We start from the raw sequence: 16,545 nt of genomic DNA on the forward strand, positions 1-16,545 counted from the left end.
CCGAAGAAGACCCGCAGGCCGAGGTCTTCAATCACCCTTGCGCCCCGATAGGGTCGAAACGTCAACGCCCATTTTTATTCTGCGCCTGGACCACCCCCGATAGACAGTATTCTCCCAAGCAATGAATTTATTTCTACTGTAGATCAATGATGTTGAATTGATATTACAAAAGCTCGGTGGCCAGGTGCCTCATGACTGGGAGTGTATGACCAGTTTTTACAAAAATCATTGTAAATATTTCTCCTTATGTCACCTGTTTGATGCTTTTCACATCACCTCTTCTTATCACTTAAGCACCCTTTTTGCACATTCCTGGACACACTATGCTCATTTTGTACCGATAATTGAAAATATTTAAAAAGTCATGAACAACAAATTATTGATGCCATAGGAGGGAGTGATTCAATAAACTCCATCTTTGCAAAATTCTCCTTTGTCAGTTGTTGCATATTTCTACAATAAAGTACCATGAGTCTTACTATATGAACTGACTGTTTAGCGGTTTAAAAAAATGTAAATATTGATTGTAAGTGTGAATTCGTTTTATATATGATCATTAGTCTTGGACCATTGTTTTTGATACCATACAAGCGGCTAGCTCTGTTCATTCCAGGGGCTACCATTTTAATAGCATATTTGTTGGTTGAAAGACAAGGACTTCCCAACAGTATAATAACAAAATACCAGTACTACAACTTGTAGAGTGGAATTATACGCTTTCCATGTTCATGCTGTATGTTTTGAGCAGCAAGAGTTAACAAATATCACGACCTTTGTTATCTTGGGTGATAAAATCTGAACAATTTTCATGGCCCAATAGTCAATGCAGGAAAGGCGCATTAGAGCCCCATCTTGTAGATGAGCAGGACTGTGTCATCAGTATAGTAAAAAACGGAGATGCAATCCTGGCATATTTAAGGCAAGAATAAATAGATTGTTTTGAAATGTTATGCAAATTAGATATATAGATGTAAACTAAAACAGGTGCGAGAAGAAATTTCAGTTTGACCCTGGAAGGACATGCATGTTTTCCGTGAAGATGTCAGTTCTGTCTGCATGTCCATGTCCGCTTAGATGTGTTCAAAAGCTGTATCAACCATAGTCGTTCTGTAGTGAAAACCAGTTTGTCCAACTTTGTTCTAGTGACTTCGTCATAGGGAGATTCCGGGTCGATCACAGCACAATATCAACTACGGCTGTTTTTGGGAAGAAATATTTTTGCGATACATTGGAGTTCCAGTATATTATGTGAGGATGATATCTCTTCCAAAACCAATGAGGGTGCTGGGTCCATGTCTCGGCATGTAGCAAGAATAGTTTAGTTTATTTGTTTGTTTGTTTGTTTGTTTTCTTCTTCTCATCTCCACACCTTTACCAAAGTCACTGTTTATTTAAGATACAAATAGAAGGAAGTATCCATTAGGTGTGCCCCACGAGAAAGGGACTCCATGAAGACACAAAGACATGGCAAATGTGCCTCAAGAATCAAACAGACATTCGTAGTTGGTTAAAGTATTGAGGCAGAACCATTTGCCTCATTGTGTGACATGCACCTCATGCGGGGCTGCACCATCATAGTCCTCAGCTGCTCCTCCATGACGTTCATTATTGTCCGCATCCATGTTCTGGTAGTCAGTTTCCAAGGGTGATGAAGCTGCAAGAGATGAAACAAAAGATGTGACAAAGAAGCATGAGCACATCCAGTCACCATCCGACAAGCTTTTTCACAAGGACAGGAAAACTCTTTGCAAACATCTACTCTCTGTCCTAAAAATTTTACACATTCTCCTCAATACTGAAAAATTGGTTATTCAACACAGCCTCTGGCTCTCCCTCTACCACTCTACTGTTAAGTTTACTCTGTCAGTGCCATGGCTTTTGAACTCAGATAATGTTTATATGAAGGGCCTGATTTAGAGCTGGCTCGAAATGTAAAATTCTCATTTGTGTGGGAAGTGGTGAACCCTTCTTTGGAAGATTCTCCACTGCTGGAAGATCTACTGGTGGAACTGCCTGATGCTGGAGATAATTCCATAAGAGGATTGTCGATTGGCCGACAATCCTCCCACAAAGAATTTACCCCTTCTTTCAAAAATTGGAGGCTCTCTCGTTCCTACCCAGCCAGTTCTAAGTTGGACACCAGGTTTGGAATTAAGATATCAATTGAATATAATAATTTTAGAAACAGGCACAAAACCCGACAATTCATAAATGCTTGAGGAAGGAGAACAAGAAAGGGAATGTTCCCTTTTAGGAGTTCAGACTAAAATCCCAGTCATGATGGAAGAGGATGTCTTACAAGTTGTTGCTACTACTAATCAATTGTACAGTGAGGGCAGGATTTAAACATACAAACTATCTACTGATAGACCCTTTTCCTGGAGTCCCTGTGAAGTCAGAGATTGACGGGCTTCAACAGTGATAATTAGATGTGTTTACCACTGGCATCTTGGGATCTTCTACACTAAAAAGAACAACGGTCTTGGAGCATGCAAGAAAGAAAATGGAATATGCAGGCTACCACGATGAAATAGACCCTGGCCATCCTTGCACAATGCAAGTCACCTTTTTAAGGCACTTAAACACAGACTTCACACTCAACGACAGGCATACACAGATTTGAACATAAGCCCTACATACACGCCCATAAAGGTAAAGGTGCCCACGTCAGGGAGACTTAGTGGACGTTTCTGCCGGTTAGGCCATTAGTCAACTCCCTCAGAAGGATTCAGGAAAAATGGCCCATGCCCACATTCTAATTATGGTGCCACCAACATCAGTCTCTTTTAGCCTGGGTAGAGAGGGCAAAATACACTCTCTTAAAGAGGAGTGTACTCTGAAGCTTCCTTGACCTTAAATCCTAACTCTTGGATCTCAGTCTAGTAAACAGGAGCACCATCAGTGGGCTCACATGATTGTTGAGCTTACTGCAGAGAAAAACAGGATCAACAGAAACAAGAAAAGTGAGGAGGTATTGTCTTTATTATTTGGGGACAGACATATTGGCTTTCTTGATGCTTGCTGGAGTGTTTTGTCAAAAGCTTTTGAAGATGGCCGTAAATGCGTGTCTATGCATAGGCAGCCATTTTCGAATGCACAAGTGGCCGTTTTCTATTACTTCCTGGTAAAGTGTAACAAAAAATACTCCCAAGAATGCGACGTTGCTTCATTGATCATGTACATACATGCACAGGCAGCCACTTTTCAATGAGGTATTCACAGTTTGGCAAAAACCATTCGAAGATGGCCACTGAGCACGAGGACAAGTGTATGCACACACTAGCAGCCAATCAATCATAAGCAAGCGGCTGATGTAGAGCCCATTCTATCGATTGCAAACTAGACAAAGGGTCTTTAGCAAGTGAGCGATATGCTGTTTGTGGGCAAGACTTAAAAAGGACAAGGGTAAAGGAGTATAGCTCGTATGATCCGTACATAAGACTGTCCATCCCAAAAACCATGAAGCCAATGATAAGTGTGTTGGGATTGTTTTACGTTAGAAACACCTTAAAATCAACACCAAACAGTGCGTTTAATACAAGAGTATTCAGTAGATCTGTGTTATATTAGTAACACACAGTAAGCAGAACCTGTGTAGTCTGAGCAGCAGAATAAAGATCTAGTGCTAGTGCTCCTAAGTTAGGTAACAAACAACTACTTGATGTGAATTGGCTTGATTTTAGCAATGTTGGCGTTTCCCTCTGGAAGCAGGGGCATGCCCGACTGGAGAAGGTACTACAGGTTCCACCCACATAAAATATTAGGCTTGATCCTCCAAAAGGAGTCATGCAGTTGAGGTAAAGGCTCTACGAAGTCCACAAAGAGCAGTAGAGCAGTGACCCAAAGGAATGTACTTGTTATAACCAGCCATCTTAAGCGATCACTAGATTCCGTTCAGCAGTGGCAGGGGACTAACCCACAGGCATGGACCCACATGAATGCTCGGATTACAGGAAGCCATGGTAGATGCTCTGTAGAGGCCATTCAAGAATGGCAGTGGGACAACTCACTGGAGTGCACACGCTACAGACAGCCATGGTCTTGAGGTCATGGAAACGCGTGCAAGCCACTGCTAAATGAAAACCTGCAGAATCTGCAAAGGAAAGAGTAACTAATGTGGAAAATAACACATGTAGGAGGTTTAGGCAAATATCATCACATACAGACCAACGACATTTAACCGTGCAAGTGAGATTTGAGTATTTGGTCACTAGGGGAAAATGTCCTACATGATTAAAACAGAAGTGACAGATGAGTGACCCTCAGACATAGACTGGACACAGATCGACAGGCTAAAATCGTATACGGAGTGTAAAAGGAGCAATTAAAAGCAACGCACTGGCTTTAACTAGCCACAGAATAAGCTCCGTAGAGTCCACAAAGGAACAACCGAGGAGTAATCCACAAACATCAACTGGATACAGCTCCTTTGCATGTATTCATTGTGAAATATGTGTATTACATGAACTTGTTTTAACATTCAAAGCTTAGTCTTATAAGGAAGTTTACTTTAATGAAGACTGGATGGAGACCTTGCCACTGCTATGTGCCACTCTGCTGTGCAAGCCATGTGTCTGCCACTGCTGCCCCTCTCATGAATGAGCCTCTCAGAGGAGCAAATCTCTGGTGCGCCTCTGCTGCTCCCTTCTTCAGTCTAGAGCAGGGCTGCCATATTTCAAACAGAGCCTCCCTGCCCACATCTGTCCACCACCATCAGTGTATCAATCCTTCTAAGTGACAAAGGCTTTTTCCTAACCTGTTCTAGCACTAACCTTAAGGACAGTGTCTGCTCCGGCCAAACAAAATACATTGGTGGGCCGTACGTTGGACAAGCTCGCTCCATAGAGTCGATATAGTTATAATAGGTCACTTAACATGCAGGTCATTACCCTGCATCCATTACAACACGCCCTACTGGACGCAGCGTCGCCTGTGCTAGGTTGATGTTGGTATTCCTTCAACCGTGCTGAGATTTCCAATCAACTGTGCAGTGGGTCAGTTGGATTATTTCCAAATGTTCATGTATAAAGCTAGGTTAGGTGTCAGCATTTTGATCAAGATCATTTACTAAATGCTGCTGTCCTGAAGAGACCTGTGGGTTGGTGGTTTTAAGGGTCGAAATGTCATCATCAGCATCGGGTTTCCTTATGGATATCGGCTTTTACATGGATTTAACAGGCCTCAACTGTCGACACGTAAGTGAGAGTGGTAGCTACCACGCATCTAATGGATACAGACAGACACAAAATTTGCTCAATGGAGTCAGCAAGCGACCTGGTAGCAGCAACTTCGCATGCCCTCCCAGGGGAGTTTGCATCAGGACACCGCTATAGAAAGGTTTGTGCAAGAATCACTTGAGCCAACCTCTTGGGCAGTCTTTCCTCATTGTGTACTGTCACTAAGCGCAACGTTGCTATTCTTATTGGGTAAAATCATGTATTCCTATGCAGGGCCAGCTTTAGGGCGTTGTGACCTGTGCAGCCTCACAGCGGGCGCTGTGTTTAGTAATAACTTACAATTTAAAAGCACCTGCTGCAGAGTTCCTTGTGTGCCCAGCTTTCAGGGAGCAATGAAAATGTCAAGATAACTCTTGTGATTGATGTTCCGGCTAGAGAGAGAGATCAGAGTTTTGTCTAGTGGCTTGATATGATTGAGGGTTGATATGCCTGCTGCAAAGAACAGATCTGTGTATTGTATGTGGATAGCTGAGTGGATTAGTAAAGCCAGCTTTAACCAGTGCATTAAAACAAATGTAATATATGTGACAAAGGGTCTATGGAGAGATGGGGGGCACTTTTGCCAGGTAGTAGTGAGGGATTCGGAGAAGCAGGTCATGGAGGGTGCCGAAAAAGATTATCGCACCAGGCGCCACCAGTGCTAAAGCCGGCCCTGATCCTACGCACTGCGATGCCCATTAAGAAAGGAATTTCATCAGCCATGTATGTGTCAAGCACTTTCTAGAAAGTAAATGCAAGGAGGGCCGGCTTTAGGGCAGGGCGACTAGTGCGGCCGCACTGGGCGCTGACCTGTGGACGGGCACTGTGACTTCAGGGGGCGCTGTGTTTAGCAATATCTTATGATAGGAGAGATATGGGGCACTTTTGCAGGTGGTAGTGAGAGAATCCAAGGAAGCGTTCATGGGACGTGGGGGTGCCAAAAGTGATTGTCAAACTGGGCGCCACCAACGCTAAAGTCGTCCCTGGGGGAACCCATAGGTCTGTGAGGCACTGGAGGGGGTCAGGAGGCTCGCGCTTGCACAGTTTCCACTCGCATCATAGATCAGTTTCCCATGGGGCGAGTACAACAGGACAGCGCTTGAAGGTGCAAGAAAGATGTATGCAGTCTGCAAGAAATGTGCCCATCTATTAATTTGGCATTTGAAAAGCCCAGCCTGTACGCTCTGGGTGGCCTCACAGCGGTTTGCAGGAAAGGGTAAGGTGGTGATCTGGCGGGCTGTTAAAAATGTCTTGAGTAGTTGCCATTTCTTCCAGGGTTCTGGCCTTGTTGTTGGGGGCTCTACTGCTGCAGGCAATCGTCTTTTCACAGGTGCAAGTATGGGTCGCAATACCCTCGGATATCTTAAGAGTTTAGAGGAAGATATCCTCATCACGGAGAAATACGAGCTTGAAATAAAAAGGGTTTGAGTGACATGACACAGGTGGGGTTTATGAAAGGTAGTGGCGGGCTCTCTGCAGAGACGTTGGGAACAACAGGGCGATTCTAATGGAATAAGTGCTAAACTGCAACTATAGTAGCTGAAAGAAAACCTAACTGCCATGCCTGGTGCTGGCACCAAAAGGAGACTTTTGAAGCGCATTTATCAATTTGGAACTGGCTTGGTGACTCAGTAAAGGGTGCTCATAGAAGTGAACCATGCCCTATTGGATATGTTCTGGAACGGGAAACATCATTTACAACGAAGTCTTTTCCACGCATGACGTTATCAACGATCCACTTACCCCGCAAACGTCTCTTCAACGCGGGTGCCTTCCACGACCGTCTTTACCACGCAAGTGGTATTCCTTTTGGTCGTCCTGCTTGTAAGTTCTGCGTGGCCTTGGGGGGTTGGGGGGGTCACCCCCCATAAAAAAATAAAAAATAAAACGAGCAGGCTACATACAATAAAAAAACGCACTACAGTGTCATTTAAAAGTAAAAGAAAAGAGCCGCACCAAAGACGTGGCGTGTACGTCATAATTGTAGTCCTTTTTTAGTTTTGGTAGACGTGTTTTGACGCATATTTCCATGGTGGATGCAAGTAAGAGCTGCTGAACGTAACGTTTTTTAAATGCGATGTTAGAACTTGCGTTCTAAAAAGCTGCGTGGTAAAGCCACTTGCGAAGTAAAATTCGCGTGGTAATGCCATGCGGAGTATTTGTATTCGTGGTAAAGTCATATATTCTTCTGGAACTGACCTCTAACGCGGAAGAACTATTTCCCGGAAGTGATACCTTTGACATTGAAGTAGTTCAGTAAAGTTTTAATGCATGGATGGGCATAGGAATGCAAGCACTGATTATTTAACAAATAGGATATGTCACTTTATTTTTAATGTTTCCTAAATCTATGGCCTTGATATTGTCGGACAATTATTGGTGTGTGGCTTCTTTGAAGCAGGAGTTTTATCAAGTCTCAAGGCTACATGTTTATGCCTCAAACTTACTGGCTTATAGTACCCATGTGAAAAAAATACACAGACACAGCATCTAGAATCCTCATATGTATTGGCCTCTAGCTGGCTTCACTACTTTCCAGGAGTGGGTATATATTTGCCTAAAGTACCTCTTTGGCACAGTAACTTTGCTCAAACAGCTAGCCACTGGATTTGCGTGTTTGTATTCCTCAAGGGACAATCCTGCCATCGTCTTGGTCCCTTCTGTGGACGGAAAACCAGAGACGCTAGCATACAGGAGAATGTACCTACCTTAACCATCAGACACAAAGAATGCATCACACAGCTGGGTGAAATACAGCAAGTACTGTGCATTGTGGCAGAATGGGTAGTTATAGGTAGGAGGGCGGCACAGCAAAACTCTGGGCCAGATTCACCATATGTTTCCTGTGAGAGAGTGCCACTTCCTCTTGACTTATTCCTGGATGTACAGATGCAAGTAAACTACTTATGAAAGAAAGATATGTGGCTTTGGTCCACTGAGGCCTGTGCACAATCTTTACTCAACTATATGGCTATTGCTTATATCACAGGTAAAGGTCCGTAAATAAAGTTTGTCGGAATCCTCCAAATGCCATTCACTAGTTCCTTTCATCTTTGTGGTGTAACTGAAAATTACCCCTGAAACTCTACTTCCTCCCCCGCCAGCACTTTCATTAAGAGCACATTGTTCAATTCTTGCCCACACCAATTGGCATAACAGATGCATTAGCATTCACAGGGAATACCAATGCATTGCTTCATCTTCTCTTCTCACATCATGCTGCCAAATTATGAAGAGAATGGCACCTCCACCCTGGCACAGTCTGCCCATTTCCAGAGAGGGTCCTCATAGGCAGAGACAGCATTAAAATCTTAAAACTAAATAATGTAGACAATAATAATTTTTTTTAACAAAAATATATCAACATTTCTATTTTATAAAAAGGGATGTGTGTCTAAGAGGGTCGATGTTTTTATTATGCAAGAACATTGGTTTCAAAACTCATACTTCTCAGGACTCAATGTTATTCAACAGGCTACATAATTCTTGCGAAATACATGATTTCATACAATGGGAAGTTTAGTCTCAGTCTGATTTCCTTCCCAAGCTAATTAATTTCGAAGCGTGAGTGCATTTAGAAGCGTGCAGCCCAAAACTACTCTAAACAACTTCGCCATTGCCCTTCATTAGGTATCAGCCACAGACAGTGTTAGCTGAATGTAGGCAGAGCTTTTGTTGCCTATAGTGTGCTTTGGGGCAGCCCTTTCCTCATTATTGGATGGCTTTGTTGCCAATCTCAGTTATGTGCACCTGTTTGGAGGGCTTTCCTCACCAATCTTGTGTTTATCCCACTCAGCAGCATTTCGGCCCCTTAGGGTTCTGATTGGATGAGTTGTATCCTTCCAGTGCTTACTTGAGGGGACTCTTTTTTGTTTTACTTTCAGCACTCCATCAGAATGCACGTTTCTTTGCTCTCTCCTCAGTTCTGTCCTCTCAGTTTCTCTCTCAAGTGTGCTCTTCATTCCCGCCTTCCCCACTTGACAAGACCGAGGCCAATTAACTTTGACTAATGCTTGTTTAATTAGCACCCTCTTCACATGCTGCTTTCAGTGGACTGTTCCTTATTGGCAAAACACATTTTTATTCATACCTGTACCAAAATACACATCCAATATAAAAAAAAAAACATAACAGGAAACTTGTAGTTGGTCCTAGATTGGCCTTTCGTGGTTCAGGTGACAATTATAAATCCCTCAATGGCAATATAGCACTATTCTACAAATGTACACACTTTGTTTTTATTTATCGATTTATTTATGCTATGTTCTTACTTAAAAACACAGTTTCACACATTTCTTACAACTGGGCAAACGCCAACTTCCACGGTATTAACACAATACAGCCTAACAGATTTAAGAAAACACTGCTTAGTGGCTCAAATTACATTGAAGAATTACTTTATAGAAGAAAACAATCAGGGCCATATTCCCAAGGCCTCGTTCATATGATTATACCTCACTGCAAAAATGGAACCCAATTTAACCCATTATATACTGTTTATCCTAATACTTTAATTTAGACTGACAATAACAGGCCATAAACCATACATGCATCTTAATATTTATTACCATCGTTGAGGGATGAGCAGGCATAAATAACTACTCGAGGCTTCATCTCTCGTGAATCAAGCCCCTTTCACACATTGATAATTAACATATTACACACCTCCACGTATATACTGCATATAAATATGTACCCCCCTCCAACATAACACACATACATCAATCCTATGATAACTTACAGACATGGTAAGTTTCACTCTCGGGCTTTGGGTGACATTTAGGCCGCAAATCCCACCAATAATTCCACTTGACCAGGAGAATCCGTCCCTCCTCAGGGATACTGGTACCTCCAATATCAGTAATTCCATGTGGGATGAGGTGTGGACTTAGCAGCGCCATATTGGAAGATTTGTTTGCTTCACCTGAGAGCAGATAATGGCATGGAATTCACAAGGTAGAATCACCATATCTGAGCTTCCCTGTTGTTCTCCTCATGCTACTCCACAGTGGGACATGCATGCTCCACGTGTGACCAAGAGGGTGATTGCTGCCTACCACATGTTTGTAAGACAGATAAGAGATAGACTTCTAATGAGTAGTACTATGGGTAAACAACACAATTGTCTGTCTGGCAAATGTGTAGGGGCAACCACCATCAAATGAACCAGGTACGATAGACATCGATATCTGGAGACCGTGTAAAAGGGACACCACCTCAGAGTACTGCTAGGCTCTTGGGATTACTGTCCCTGACAAAGCATGTAAGACCCTCACTTTTACGTTGTGATACCACGGGGTTATGGTATGTAGTAGTGATCGCTCTAGATGTGAAATGTGGGCATTGAATGTGGGTGTCCAGCCTGATTAGATATATGAATTGAGAATGCACATTTTATGTGGAGATATGAATTGAGAATGTGCATATTGTGTGGAAGTTCGCACAGACCTCTAGATAGGTCACTCCACACTACCCACAGACCCCTCATCACCACATCCAAAACTGCCTTCTACTAGTTTTTCATCAACAGAAGTAAAACACTCGTCTAAGCTGTCAAGCACTGCATAAATCATCTCCCTAAACCTCCAATGCCATAATCTGTCGACAAATGTTAAACCATCAAACGCATCTTTAACAAAAAGATGACATTAGATCCCATCATAGAACAGGCATCCACTTTATTGCTGACCACCCACCACTACACCCACAAGTGGATAGTTTCAGCCCCCTCTGGCTTGTCAGACTCAAGCTTCACTATATGAACCCCAAGCTGACACTGAAAAAGAACTTGGATACAGCCTCAACAAGGATCTCACATTATGTTTTGTTAAGTTATGTGTATCTGTTAGGCGCACAACTTACCCGGAGGGTGTCCCGACGCTTAAGCAGGAGTTGTATGAGCTTAGAAAGGGTTGAGGCTAGGTGAACGGACGGGTCTTCAGTTTCATGCAAAATTCAAGAACTAAAGAGGATGTTCTGATGTGCGGGGGGCAGGTCTTTCCAGGCTTTAGGAGCGAGGTAGGAAAGGCAGGACCACCGGTTCTGGTTCTGCATTTGCATGGGGTATGTGGAGGTGTCTGGTAGGTTTATGGTAGTTTATGATGCTGTAGAGGAACATGGGGCCAATGTTGTGTAAGGCTTTGTGTGAGGAATTTGAAGAGTGTTCATTTGTGCATTGGGAGATAGTGGAGCTTTTTGAGATGTGTGGTGATGTGAGGGTGGGTTGAAAGGTTGAGGGTGAACATGGTGGCAGAGTTTTGCATGGTCTAGAAAGTCTTCTGGTCAGTTGAGGGTTAATTCCTGTATAGAGTGTGCTGCCATGTTCCAGTTTGCTGGTAATCAGGCCTTGGGTGACGGTTCTGTGAGTGATGGGTGGGAGCCATTTCAAGACCTTCTTGAGTATCCCGAGTGTGTGGAGGCAGGAGACACAGACTGCATTCACTTGGCTAGTTATGCTGAAGATTGCTGCTTCCGACTTTTCAGTGTTGAGTTTCAGGCAGCCAGTGTTCATCCATCTGACGACTTCGTCATGCAGGTGGGGTAATTAGTTCCGGTGATTGGCATCTTGTCAGAGAGGGAGAGTCTGAGTTCGGTGTCGTAAGCATAGGATATGATATGAATTCCATTGGCGTAGATGATGCCGGCGAGTGGAGTTATTAATGGAACACCTCACTAGATCTCCTCCTGATCAATTTATATATTTTTCTCCCAGAAGACGAGTCTATAACAACTGTTCAAGCCCTGGCCCGTTCTCACTTGATTAGTGGCAACACTCTGCTCCACAGTCTCCCAGACTCATCTTTGACATCACCACAAGCAGGGGCGGATTGGCAAGGCGGGCATTCGGGCATGGGCCGAAGGGCCGGTGCCTCAGTGGGCCGTTTTTTCCTCCCCTGTCCCAGTCCACAGAGAGTGGACTAGGAAAGGGGAGAAAAAAAAAACGGCCCACAGAGGGCACGGAGACAGACAGAGAAAATGAAAGCAGCCTCGCTGTGCGGCAGCGATTGTCAGCTGTGGCCTCTCCTTCACCCCTGCCCTGCCAAGCAATCAAGCTGAGGCTGGGCTGGGGAGGGGTGATTGTTTGCAAGAATCGGCCTCCCTGGGGGCCAGGTGTTTCTCAGGCCTTTGAGCCATTTTCACCTCTGCCCCCCCTGGGGCCCATGCAGCCCAGAAACGGTGTTAGTCTTAACACCTCGCCCACAGCCCTTCACATTCAGGGCATAGTGGGCGAGGAAGAATGGGTCTTGCTGTGGGGGCCAGGTGATGTTTGGAATTTTTTTATTTTATTTATGCGATTTTATATAGCGCGGACTTTACCCGAAGGTGTCAGAGCGCTTCACACTAGGAACAGCAATAATACATGAGTAGAAAAATTACAAGTGGACAAATTACAAAAGCAAACGTTAAGTTACATGAATCAAAAGTGACAATAGTGAGCAACCAAAATACATGAGGTAGCAATCGGTACATTACAGGAGGAAAAAGTGATATGTGTGCAGGTTACAAAAGCGTACAAAGTACAAGTAAAGGTATAATACTGCAATAAATGGCAGACACTCCAGCACAAGAACAAACATTACGTAGGCAATGGTGGCACTTGTGCAAGTATCTAAAGCAAACAAAAGTGAGAGGTAGCATACAGTGTGATACCAGAGAAAAGTGACGTGTGCAAGTTACAAAAGGGTACCATACACAGGTACAAAGGTAATACTACAGTAAATGGTAAACACTCAAACTGCCAGAACACACTGGGAAGGCACTTCCCATGCACCAGCTTCACCTCAGCCTCCCCCCTGGCTACCTGGCTACCTTGGATGACCCAGAAAGCTGTGTTTTGTGCTCCCCTGCCAGGACATTTTCCCGAGGCCTGGAGGGCTGATTAATTTACTAATTGCAGGGGCCTTACCTCTGTTGATGTGCTCCTGAGCTGAAGGTCTGGGGAGGGCTAAGTAGGTTAGTAATAGCAGGGGCTTTGCTGCTTTTCAGGTGCTCCTGTGCTGGAGGGCTGGAATAATTTTGGGACAGAAAGGGGCCTTGCTATTTTTTTTAGTTGCTCAGCATGTAGGCCATTGTCACCTTGGCCCTGTGTCCTGTGCAATAACAGTATCCTCCCACTTTCATTCCTTGTCTGTGCATATGGTGTTTCATGAAAGGGCACGCCCCTTGAATGTGGGCCACGCCCCTTAAATATGGGCCACGCCTCTTGAATGTGGGCCACTTTTTTCGTCAGTGCCCGGGCCGAATTGTAATCCCAATCCGACCCTGACCACAAGGCATCCTAAGAGCTTGAGCACTTGTCATCAAAGGCACACTAACCACATCATCCACATGCTGAAAGAATTTCAATTGCGTCCCCTCCAAAAAGGAATTCTCTTCCAGACTAGCTCCATCATCTACAAAGTTATCAGAAATAATATACCAACATACCTGGCCAAGAAACAAACCACTCGAGACAGACAGTACGAGAAGCCACAACATTGCCATGCTGATAAAAAGATGCAAGAAGGAAAGGATCTTAAGGAAGGTCTTCACTATCTTCGCACCCTGGATTGGAACAATATCACCCCTGACATCTTAACTGCTATATTCCTTTTGTAATGTATAAAGAAACTATAGAGACTTGGTTTTCAAGAAGCATCACTGCCACTGTGTACCGTTCACCTGCCACTCGCAGGAGATCGGACGCAGTGTGGAGCATCAAGCACAGAGTCAAGAGGCATGGACTAGGAGCGAGCCGTGCAGCCGGGACAAGGAGGTGCTCCAGCTCTCTGAAGGATCTTTTGGAAGTTCAAAAAGTTGGGAACCTGCAGCCCCAGGCAATCTCACTTGAACCCAAAAGGAGCTGGGAGGAACCAGTGTCGCAACACAGGAGGCCTTGCAGTAGTAAGGCCGCATGGCAGAGGCCTAGCTGACTTGTAGAGCCTGGCCCTGCCAAGCCAATGGAAGAAGTCCGGGTGCACGTCCCGTGTCCTGCGCGGTGATCTCGCCTCCTTCTCCTGACACAGCTGTGGGTGCAGCTCTATACTGTGCTCGAGCCACTTAAAAGTTCGCTGGTGACACCCTCCTCCCATTGTGTAGGCAATGTGAGTTGAAGGGGTGTTCTTGCAGTGGGAGGGGGCGACAGGGGTGGGCATTACACCGGTGTGGGAGGGGGTCAGGGGCTCGGACTTGTCATGGCTGGTTGCTGGTGGCCTGGGTGCAGCTAGTGGGCAGGGATTCAGCCTTTATGAGGGTGTGATTTCGGTCACATAGTCATCCAGAGGCGACGAAGGGAGCGCATAGGAACCTAGGAGAGCTGGCCACTATGGAGCCTTGGGATTCATAAGCCGGGTAAGTGTCTGGAACACCTTTAGAGGGAACCACTATACCAGCCAATTTGGGGTTTATGGTGGAACATGCCTTCCCAATATCAGGCTTCCTCTATCGGTTAGGTGTTTTGGTTTCCAGGTTTTCCGACTTGAGGAACAGTAGGCTCTTGATTTCCCTGAGTGGCTCACGTCCACGGCTCCATGTCGACTACTATCGGCAGCCCATACATCGGGAAAGGAGGACGGCCAAAAAAACTGAGGTCAGGTCGTACATTAGCCACCAGACAGTGTACCAAGCCAATCTGTGGAGGAATAGAGCTCTCAATCTAGCCATAATTAATAGGGGTGGCACAATACCTGCTTTCTTTCAGAAACTACCTGATGAAAACCCCTCCATTATAAATGCTGCACAGTCAATACCTCTGGAGAAGGAAAAGGAAGAGGTCAGCCCCCAATCCACAGGTGGTAGTGCAGCTGGCTGCTCCCATTTCACCACGCTTTTAATTACTAGCGCCACCTATGGTCAGGTCAGTTTGTCGTTCCCTATGTGAGCGGCCTCCTTTAAGCTTAGTGTCAGGGGGCGTGGATATTGAAGTTTCACCTGTCCTCTAGGCATCTTGCCCTCATTCAGTTTGAATTATCCTCTCCCTGAGATCTCACTATTTAAACTGGTGTCGCCGACCTTAGATGGGAGGGGGGAAGCACCGCCTGAAACGTCAAAGCAGCAGAAACAATTTATGGCCCTGTTCTTGAGTACACCCAGCCTTATAACATCGGATCAAGCTAATCTTTCTGCTTCACCCAATTTATTGCTGAATCCTCTAGTGAATACCTCAGCAGATTATGTATGGTTCTCCACATCCCTGCAGAGTATCGAATGTATTTTGCCATCCATTCTGTCCTTACTGGGAAAGAACAATGACAGTTCGGATCACATATTAGATATTTTATCAGTGATATAGAAGAAGTTACCTGTAAATTTAAACAGGGAAGAGCATAAGCCCAATGCAAAGAGAGCTTCGTAACTTGTACAGCGGACATGAGTACCCTGGTGGGGATCCTAGGATCTTTCTGTACAGACGGGAAACAATATGTGATCAATTTCTTGTCCTAAGTCATATTGAAGCCGTCTTCATGGAGGAAGAGCCACCAGCCAAAGAAGGTACAAATAACAGACTAGTTGGTTGCCCAGGCCTTAGGGGAACCAAGTGAAATCTTACTGATCTTTACCTGAGTCACCAGGATAAAGCCGAAGTCACCACAAGAGCTATGTCCTCAGCCAGGAAGGGGAATAATACACAATAGACAAATAAACACCAAACACAGGGCAAAAAGGAATGTGAGAAGAATAACCAAGAGAAAAGCAAGAAAGATTTAATTTTAAGAGGCCCCAAAACATCTGAGAAATCTATGGTGCTGCATGCTAATTCTACGAAACCAGCTTCTGTTTCTCTGGGTCTGGCACCTCTTGATATAGCTGCAATTTCATTCGAGCCCATAGGGTTGGACACAAGGGTGGTTTTCAGACCCAACCAGGTTGATCATGTTGATTCCTTGGCCACTCAGGAAGAGGGGGTTCCCCTTGTGAGAGCCGGAGTGGGGAAAGTTAGATTGGAGGATGTCACTTGGTGGGGGCTAAAACCCACCTCTAGTCCCCACGATGTCGCCGTTTGTGTTCTCCAATTTGTGGATAGTTTTGCAGACCCAGAGGGAGAAGGGATACTTCACAGATCCTGTATTTTATCTCGTCTTCACTGGCTTGCAAACATTTCCTCTAATGATATCTTTCTGATCGTCCAGCCTCTACCCAGTAACTCATCTGCTACATGGCCAAATGTATGGGTTCACTTTTACTTCAGGGTGGTGGCTGATGAAGTTCTGAAATCATTGGACAAGCATAGGCAGTCAGACTTCGAAGTTTATGCTATATATATTCGGCAGTAGGCTTTCCCATTATCTCAGCCAAGGGCTATTAGGAGTCATGGGGAGAGGTCAGGGTCTTGTCCCCCTTTTCTCAGTCA

At 44.7% G+C, this 16,545-nt stretch overlaps 1 long non-coding RNA gene across 2 annotated transcripts in view; it reads right to left on the reverse strand.

Moving 5' to 3' along the window:
• Positions 1 to 601: 601 nt before the first annotated feature.
• LOC144827128 (uncharacterized) overlaps positions 602 to 16,545 on the reverse strand; it is a 647,768-nt gene continuing 631,824 nt past the window's right edge. For both annotated transcript variants that reach the window (XR_013610035.1, XR_013610036.1), the window contains one exon: positions 602 to 1,654. This is a non-coding gene — a long non-coding RNA (uncharacterized LOC144827128). The remainder of the gene's footprint in view (positions 1,655 to 16,545) is intronic.

The sequence above is a fragment of the Lissotriton helveticus genome, chromosome 4_1, assembly GCF_964261635.1.
Source record: "Lissotriton helveticus chromosome 4_1, aLisHel1.1, whole genome shotgun sequence".
NCBI lineage: Eukaryota > Metazoa > Chordata > Amphibia > Caudata > Salamandridae > Lissotriton > Lissotriton helveticus.